At 40.3% G+C, this 9,625-nt stretch overlaps 1 protein-coding gene across 7 annotated transcripts in view; it reads right to left on the bottom strand.

The window, feature by feature from the left end:
* LOC308065362 (potassium voltage-gated channel subfamily A member 5-like) overlaps window positions 1-9,625 on the bottom strand; it is a 71,263-nt gene that overhangs the window by 42,589 nt on the left and 19,049 nt on the right. For 4 of the 7 annotated variants that reach the window (XM_080391224.1, XM_080391227.1, XM_080391226.1 and 1 more), the window contains one exon: window positions 2,344-2,474. The exons of 1 other annotated variant lie outside the window; for it this stretch is intronic. The gene's annotated coding sequence lies outside the window, so the exon portion shown is untranslated. Of the gene's footprint in view, window positions 1-2,343; window positions 7,639-9,625 lie in introns of all 7 variants that reach the window. 2 more of the 7 variants (XM_080391225.1, XM_080391229.1) reach the window with 1 other exon arrangement.

Below are 9,625 nucleotides of genomic sequence, written 5' to 3'. Positions count from 1 at the left end.
CTGCAGGAGGAAAGCAATCAGACTTCTGTAATACGAAAAGCTACAGTAAATGTCAACAGCAAATCATTAGGCTCCACACTGGATACAGAATTATGGCTTAGAACCAAGTGAAAGATGCACCGTTATTTCACATTCTTTTCAAGGGCATTAATATTAATTGAGTGACACCAAGCACCCTCAGTGGTCTCCCTGCTGGAAATGTTGTCTTCATCAATTTGTTTGCATAACCAAATACCCTAGAGAAAAACAGTATTGTTTCTACTTTTACAGTTCTTGCAAATTAGATTTTTATGGTAGGTTGCTGGGGTTTTTTCTCTCCAGAAAAATAGGTCAGTTCCACTGCAGTAATACACACAATCCATGGCCCACGTTTCTGCTTGCAGTGACTACACTGGGTGCAACCACCCCTTCAAGCTGGGCATTTGCACGTGCAACTGACTGCTTCAACTGGACAAATGACTACTTGCAATGGACAGATTTCCCCTGACTCCCGAGTTGAACCAAGGCCTAATACTTAAACCTTTTTCTACTTCCAATCTCCCTCTCTGAAAATACGGACCATAAATATCCTCTCCCAGGAGATTAGTCCTGAAACTTTATTGGGCTTAAAGTTACGTTCAAACAATGTCCTAATAAAAACAGTGGCTATTGAATAGTAAATAAAATGTGTTCCAAGGACATCAAATCATGATTACAATGACTTCCATTTTTGTATAACTTCAAAAATAAGTGTGTTTTTTTCTTTACGTATTGGAAAATAAAGACTTGGTATACAAGAATAAGTTAAATAGATGGAAATATAAATGTAAAAAATAACAGAAGATTGCTTAAGAACAGTATTTTAAAAACAGAAAAGATATTCCCAAGTAGCTTCCCAGGCAGCCTCTGTAAGACAAAACAGGAAAAAAAAAAAAAAGAAAAAAAAAAAGAAGAAGAAAAAAAGGGATATTTTAAAGTAGATTGAACTTAGTGGTATCAAAGTAATCGGTTTCAGCAGGGTCTGAAAGGGAGCAAGCAGTATTCTGACCATAACAGCACACCTACACCATACTGCTTTACAGACACATCTGCCTTAAATTGATCATCATTAAACGGCATCTTTTTTCAGTGTGTGTGCAAATGCTTCACTTCACCAGGTAGCCCTGAAAGGGCAAAGAGGAGGGAGAGCCCTACAAGACTGGTAATTCACATTCCCAGTGCTGTAGCACAGGGACCACACGGCCACCTCACTGTTTGTCAGGGAAGGTTGCCCTGTCATTTGTATGTTCCCTAGTTTTGGTAAAGTTTTCCAAAGCCCTGACAAAGCCCAAAGATGACTTACATGCAAAAACAGCAAAATGAAATCCATTTGAAAGACTTTGAACTGAATCTGTGTGAAATAAAATAAACATTTCTCCCCACTCCCAAATAACAAAGACAGTTTCTATCAAAAAAGCTGTCTATGCATTTATCTGCAGTTAATCTGCAGACTCAGTGCCAGAGCTGGCACCCTTTGAAGTTAAAGGAAAAACTCCTGCTGTCTTTATGATGCCCAGATTCCTGACCAAATTGAAAAATAACATGGTAATAGGCTTCCTAAGCTCTGAATAGCTCTCTGAAGATCACTGTCTTGCTCCACTGATTATAGGAGATGTCAAGGTGACTGGGTTAGATACTTCAAATTAGCTGAGCTGGAAACAATAGCTCCCTAGAAGGGCTCCTGATTTTGTTGTGAGTGATGTCAGAATTAAGCTCAGCCAGGACAGAATGGCAGATTTGAGGAGAAAAATAGGGATTCACATTTCAAAATAAAATACCTGGGCTTTCTTCTGATTTTACTGATTCTACTTTTTTTACCTTTTTTCTACTGATTCATGTTTAATTTTATGACAGTTTTTCACAGTACTTTTATACTTTTCTTTCTTTTGTCCTCCTGAAGAAAGAAGAAGAAGGTTGGAAAAAGAGAAGGACTTTTTAAAAGAGTTATAATTTTATTTTTTGCATAAATTTATTCAATTGATGTTAAATTAACTGAACTTGATGAACTTTTCATATAAAGCAGAATAACTATGTTGCAGAAGTGGCATTTTGACACTCTTTGATTATATATCTTCTATTGCAGCAACTTCTTGATTACAAATTTTTAGCCAACTTAAAGGCACAAGTATTAGAAGTCCCTGCAATCTGGCGTCCTAAACCATAATCTTTCAGAGTAGCATAGAGAGATCTGGTTTTAGTAGTAGAGCATCTATGGTACAACATAGTAGTGTATGTAATACAAACTAGGATAACACAGGGTAAGAGATTAATATTCTGCATCATACTGTGCTCTGTTATTTTTATCCTGCTGTTTCTTTCACTCACCATCTCATGACTCACACCCTCCCCACACTGGAATTTCTGTCTCAGTCTCGTGGCTCACTGGTGTGTTATGGAAGACGATGCCGTGGAAAGCCATCTGGAGAACAGCGCTACCGCATGAGCTCCAGGTTGCTCTTAAAAACAAAGAGAGACAACATCACTTACTGATTTATCACGTAACTGCTGTGATTATTACAGCCTCTTTAGCAAACTGTCTTCAGTATTTGTGAGGGTTGCAGTTCTTCCTTTTTATACAGCTTTGGTGACATCGCTGGAAATAAGGTGCCAAAAGTGTTCCAAGTTACAAATAGTCACACGAAAGCTGCCACTGCACAAACCATTAGAAAAATTACAGGACTTACCCTGTGAGGTGATAAAGGGCTCTTGTGAGACACGTTAATGAAATTCAACATCAGTAAAAAAGCTGTTCCTTACACATTTCCTCATTAACTTAATCACCTCAGGGATATGGTCTTCAATGCCACGCCGGACAGACCAGCAAGGATCTATGCTTCATGAGTCCAAACCAGTTACTTGGCGTGGGATGGGAAGGCCAGGTCACAAGAGGAATTAGATGCTTAAATCCCTACTAATTGCATGAACAGCTACTGTGATCCACAATATAGAAAATCAAAATTCCAGTTCAGCCTGTTGCTGTATAATCCTGCACTCATACTTCTTAGTGGACTCAGTTTTCCAAGTGCCTAGGTTGTGGCCTCTCTTTAAATCCAGAAGTAACATGGTGTTCACTAATCAGGAACCTAAGTTCTACCATACCCCAGAAATTAGGGTGATCACATAATTATTTTCCCTTACCTCCTAGTTAAGCGCCCTTGCTCATGAATCCCAATTCCTGCCTGTATCTGAACTTTCATCTCAGTCTTCCCAAGGGCATTTTCTAAGCAGTCAAAATCCAAGATCAAAGAGCTTTCACTCTTTACACGAACAAGCACATATTCCCTAGGCTAAGGGAGTACTTCAATACCATTTGAATCAGCAATCAGAACCACATCATCCTTCAAAAAATATTCTTACCAGAAAATAGCTAGAAAATCTCAGGCTAGAAGGTGATGTGTTCTCCTTTTTTTCCCCTGACACTCTAGAAAAGGAACCTCATTGGATGGAGTGAAAGAAGCTTTGCCCACAGAATATTCACATCAGCCAAAAAAAGGCACTTATCTGGGGGAAAAGGCAGTAAAATCCTAACTCAGGGAAGAGAATTCCACTCAGTAGCAAGATTCCTCTCATATAGGTACTAGAGCAATGAGCTCTTAAGGATCTTATCATGTATCTAGCCAAAGTAATCTGCCTTTTTGCTGAGGTGGAAGGTAGGAGTCAGCTTGGTTCTAGAGCAAAGTTAGCAGAATGATCATTCATGCTCCACTGCGTTATTCCAGCTTTCACAGAAAAAGGTACCAAAGGCTTCATTCCATGCCTTTAGATTCCCTGGCCTCCTGCTTTTCCTCTCTGTCAAATCTGGTTATTCAGGTAACACTGGGAAACATAAAGCATGTTTTACTCCATATGTGCCTTGGGACAAATTTCCTATCCTGTAACCTCAAGTCCTTCACATGGATTTCTGATGGTGACTGAGAGAATAGTCAATGAGTCTTTTGTTGGTGAAGTAGCCTAATCCAGCAGAAACACTTTGCTGCTCAGCATCCAGACGCCACCTCAAGTCACCCATCACATCCTCTGCTCTCTTGTCCATTCTCAATGTAACTGGCTGCCTGGAGGGCAGCAGATGTGCATGGTAGAGAAGGAAGACTGAAGGCTTGCACATCCACGCCACATTCAAATGTCAGGTCTTCCCTGAATCCAAAGGGCAGAAGCTTCCCTCAGTCCACTCTCAATCTAGAAATGTGACCTCAAAACACCAGTCATGTCATTTCTCTCAGAAAATTCCTCCAGCTGGAAGACAATCAACGCAAGAGCCTGAGGAGAGCCTGAGGAGGATGTGATTAGTGACCTGAAATGAAGCCTGGACAAACTGCAGTAGAAGCTTCCACTAGAATCTCTTCCACCAGAGTTAGCACCTCAGGACAACAAATGCTGCTGCAGTTTGAAAGATGATTACCAAGAAAAACAAAAACAACAACAAACAAGCTAAAGGGAATCGGAGCAGCCAGAGAAAATCTTGTTAAAGCAGCAGGGTCCTGCTGTGAGCGGCTGTGAGCTTTCTGTTCAATAGACAGGCTCCTTGCTACTACTGACTTAAACAAGTTTTTGCTTGTCAAACTCTGATCAGCAGTTCTTTAAAGTGATGTTCATCCTGAGCTGCAACCTCTTGTCCTGAACCTGTATTTGCCTGCAGCTGTTCTAAGTTGACTGTACAAATTAACACGGACTCTTACAGTATCTTACTTTTCAGCTTTGTCTTATCATCTGAGGAGCAAAACAGGCCAGGAAAGCAATTGCTCAGAACACTCAGGAAACCACTTCTAAGAAGAGCTCTCCATTCACATATAGCTGGTGCCGGGTCTCTTCACCTCCCCCCACTCATCTCCTCCGAATACAAGGAAAGGAAGATGCAGGGACACAGTCCATTGTGCTCAGTTGTAGTCAACTGGTATACAGAATAGAGCAAAGCAAGGAACTTTCTCAATGAACTGTTTTCTTTAGAGGATGTTAGGTCCTCAGAAGAGACATTTTTTGTGTAAACATGCCTGTTTCAAGTTAGAGTCCCCAGGCCTCCAGGAGGTTTCATTCATCTCTGATAGCCTGAGACATCAAGACCAACCCCCTTCCCCATGCTGATCATTCAACGAGAAGGTCAGCAAAGCTCTGATTCTATGACTGTTGGTCTGTGTCAATACAGCCTTCTGGTTTGGATATTTACATCCCTACCTGAAAAAATGTCTTTTGTCGCTGTTAAGCCATAAACCCATGCATGTGCTTTTCTGAACTCATCCCAGTTTAATCCTATGCCTGGGAATTTTCATCTTTATCTGCTAGTGGATTTCCCATACTCATTTTAAACAAGATTTTTAGTAGGGATTCTAGAAAAAAAATTTTTTTTTTTCTTTTAGTGATTCAGAAGAAGGAGTTGAGACCTAGAAGGTAAATTAAATCCTAAAGTATATATAATCACTATAATTTCTGGATAGCACTGATCAATTTGCCTAACATCTGCACCCTGCATCACGTGTAACTGTATCTTCATGGCAAATGGAGGCCCACCATCAGAGTGCATCACTGGAAAGCACTTACAGTTATTGATGCAAGATTAAAGCCTTTAAAGATAAAACTGAATCTTTAAAGCGCAAGAATTTTGCCTTGAACATAAAGCGTAACCAGTTTCAAGACACGCATAGTACTATATTTGGAACAAGAATTAATAGGAAAGGAATCTGCAAAAACCAAACATCCCTACTCGATATTTTGGCACCAGAAGTGTGTGAGATATTTCTCTATCTTACAAAGAGTTTCTGCCCTAAGAGGAAAGGTTCATAGTTTTGTTTTTTTCCCCAAGAAACTACAAGAAAGTTTTGAATTTACCAGTATTAATGGATTTATGCAACTTTTATACTTATTCTGTCCATGAATTAATTAGTTGCCAATCTCACTGTATTTTAAGTAAGATCAGCACCAGATGGCGAGCAGACAGGCTTGCTTATTAAGGGGTTTTATCAAAAGAGTAATTCAGTAAATATACCTCTGAGACCCAGTATTGATATTGCAAAGTCTAACAAACTTTCCTAAGAAATTGCCTGATGCTGTGGCAACTGGATTCAGTTTTAAGTTATTTACAGAGGTCAGTACCCTCTCCTTGATCTGTGATCTGTCTAAAATAGAACGTGAGCTCAGTTCTGACCCCCGTGAAGGCAGTGGCACAGCACCAAGTGTCTTCAGCTGTATCAGGACCGGGACTGCAATTTTTAAGATGATACTGGCATTTACCTAAACTGCACATTTTGACTGCCACGGTAAGGGTTAGATTAGCTCTTTCATTTGCATGCATGCAGTTTAATTAGATCAGCCCTGATACGTTCAGCAATATGAGAGCAATCATTTGGAGGCATCACTTTTCCTCTGCTCCCACTTCTGCACAGCCTCTGTGAGGGCAGACGTTATGAACTGGGAATGTAGACCAGGAGCACATCCACTCAGAAAAACACATCAGAAAAATACCAGCTCCCTTAATATAACATAGTATCGAGTCAGGTTCCTGGTCCCTGCAGCTACCACCTGACTATCTGCAAATTCAGGCTGGCAAGGCAATGTTGAGTCTGACAGTATGTAACTTCAATAGGTGTTGCTAGAGCCCGTAGGAGGTGTTGTCTCTCAGCCTCACAGAGGCTGTCAAAATTAGCAGGACAGCTTGATAAGGCAGTCTTGCTAACGGCTTTGGTAGTTGTACAAAGAACCAGGCCACTCACAAAGGAAAAAGAGCAAAAAATGAAAGCCTGTTTCAGGAGAGTCCCACACACCCACAACCAAGACACAGAGATACTTTCACGACAACACTTGAACATCTCAGGAATAAGATTATGGTGCTCAGAATGGCTAATGGACACAGAAGGTACCCAATGGAGTCCTTAATCATTCACTGTTGTTCCTCTTAACTTCAAGCACTCCGCAGCCTAGCTTGGCCTCCTAAAATCTACAGCAACAACTGGATAACACAGCTAGGTCCCAGCAGGTCCTGACCTTCTAGTTCATATTCAAAGGACAGACTTCCAGTGGATGCATTCATCATTTGTTCCTGTGAAGTCTGCACTTGCTTCAAGGAAGGCTGAATGTCCACTGTCAGTGACAGATCTGGTGTGATCGTGGGAGAAGGCCACACAAGGGTTCTCAATGTTCTTGTTTCGCTGAATATTTACATTTTCTCTGGAAAGGCAGAAGTGAGGTAGTGTAGCCTGCAAATGCTCTATTTATCTACACCAGTTGGGACAAAAAGGAATTTTGAGGTCCTTCAGAGAAAGAGGAAAGATCTAGATGAATACACACCAAAACCACCAGCGAAACTTGCAGTGGCATAATTTGTAAAGAAAATACCCTCAAATGTATTAAAGAGATCTGTATATGTTTCAAAAAAAGGCTAGAGCACCTCTGGCTAAGTCTAAACAGGCTGTTTGACAAGAAGCTAGCCCAAACGTTCAACATTACCATTTAAATCTGAATCAGCCTGACACTGCCACAGTGAACATTCAAGTTCAACTCAACTTTGGGTCAGTGCTCTACTTCAGCGACTGAGAAAGCCCACCAGTGTAGACATGGCTTTCATTACCTGCAGGGTGAAGGCTTGTGATCACTACGCAAGCTGCAATCAAAACTACAAAGATGCTAGGGGACCTGTGGAAAAGAGAACGAAGCTGAAAATGTCACATCATCTTTACATGCATCAGTGGATCAGCCACTTTTGAGATCCTGTGTGCAGCTTTAGATGCTGGAGCTTAAAACAGATGAGAAGGCTTATAGGAAACATGCTAATGGTCCAGGGCTTCAATAAACTGGCATACTAAAAGTTGGAAAGGCCGAGTTATTTGCCTTATAAAGGGTACAGACTCTGGGAAAAATGTATTCTACATAGTACCTGGTAAATCTGATAGACTGGGACTTTTTGTTCCCTGGAAAAAAAAAAATCCACAGAAAGTGCCTAACATATAAAGCAGAAAATTTAAAAACACGAAAAGGAATTACCTTTTTATACAAAATATAATTAAGCTATGGAACTTAGTGACACAGGCAATCATACAGGCCAAACACTTAAATGGATTCCAAAGGGACAGGACACTTATGAGAATATCCAGATTATAAACTACAGACAATAAAACCATGGAATAGATTGCTATTCCATCTCTCTTTTCAAATACCTGGTACCAGCATGGCATGCTGTGATGCGATGCAAGGCCTTTAAACATCAGTTTATTACCTGTAAGCCCTCAGAAAAGTTTTCTTAAGGGAAGTCCAAAAGTCCCATTTGCCTCAAATTCCTTCCACCTTCTGCAGCTCCCTTTTTTCCAGGTTAAGTATTATGTACTGACAGTGACACCCAGACTTACATAATGCCATTTGATGCCTTTCTAGAAAGCACAGAAACAGACTGAATTGTAATTTAGTCTCAGAGCTGACAGTGAATAACAATTATCTCATCCCCACTCTTTCTCAAAGTGTGCTTTCTGTGATTTTTTTCAGCAGTTCAGAACAAGGCTGAGACTGACTGCTACTCTGTCCAACCAGCAGTGGGAAGTTTACTGAAAGCAGCAGCAGTAGTACTATTTGATCCTACATCTGCTGAAGCCAGTTGCAAAATTTCCATTCAGTTTTACAGCAGACGAACAGTCCTTCAGAGTCCAAACACAATTTGCATCAAATAAGGGTGCAGCAAGCATCTCTCTGGCCCAAGTTTCCTTTACCAGCATGTTTTGCAGGTAAGAATGGTAAAAGTTTTTTCATACCTTATAGGATTATGTTACTTTTCATTCAATACTCATGAAATTTAGTAAGACCTATGATGTCTCTGCATATTGAGCAGCACAGGTCATTCTCAATGCCATCATGGGTGATACCAATTGCCTTCAATGACCACAGATGACAAAAGGAATTTAGCACCTAAAAAAACATTGCTCAGCACCTTGTTGAATTGTGCTCTTTGTGTACAGCAGCCTATAGAGAAGGCACATCTGTCTGTTTCCAACGACTTTCAGTGTCTTTCCTGACTTCTCAGATGACTTGTAAAAATGGGATTGCCTACCTATGGAAAAGTCATGTCTATTCTGATTAATCTCTGCACAGTCATTCTCCCTCAAAAAAATAAAGATTAAGTTTGTTTCAGTATTCTGGACTGTTACACGAGTTAGGCCTGCCTTTATTCCAAATGTGATAACTCAGAGGAGTATGTTCCATTTCAAGCCATCGTACTTCAGATCTAGAGGGTTTTTTAATCAGCTTACACTTCCCAAGTGTTCCCATGTAGATGAAGCCTTATAGTTTTAGAAAAACTCTATCTCCAATACCTGGTCTTTCTCTAGAGCAGGAAAATTGCTGTAAATTCCTGATTTCAAAGCCTGAAAAGTCATAGTAATGACCCTGTCACATACACTGCGTTTTCCCCAAACAAATGTAGCTGCACCAAAATAGACCAAAATTCTGCAATAGAAACTGCAAGATGATTCTCAGAACATATCTTGTGGCAATGCCCCGGATACACTTCTGTTCCCAAATACCTTATGATTTATCACCTATGGGGATAACAAAAGGTAAGGCTCAACTCTTTGGGGATTTGCCTTTTTTTTTTTTTTTTTTTCTGGAAAATATGCTTTTGTAAGATCTTCCTTGC

Source organism: Falco punctatus, assembly GCF_963210335.1.
Source record: "Falco punctatus genome assembly, chromosome: 6".
Classification (NCBI taxonomy): domain Eukaryota; kingdom Metazoa; phylum Chordata; class Aves; order Falconiformes; family Falconidae; genus Falco; species Falco punctatus.
The sequence above is the reverse complement of the archived record's forward strand: the minus strand, read 5'-3'. Positions and strand labels throughout refer to the sequence as shown.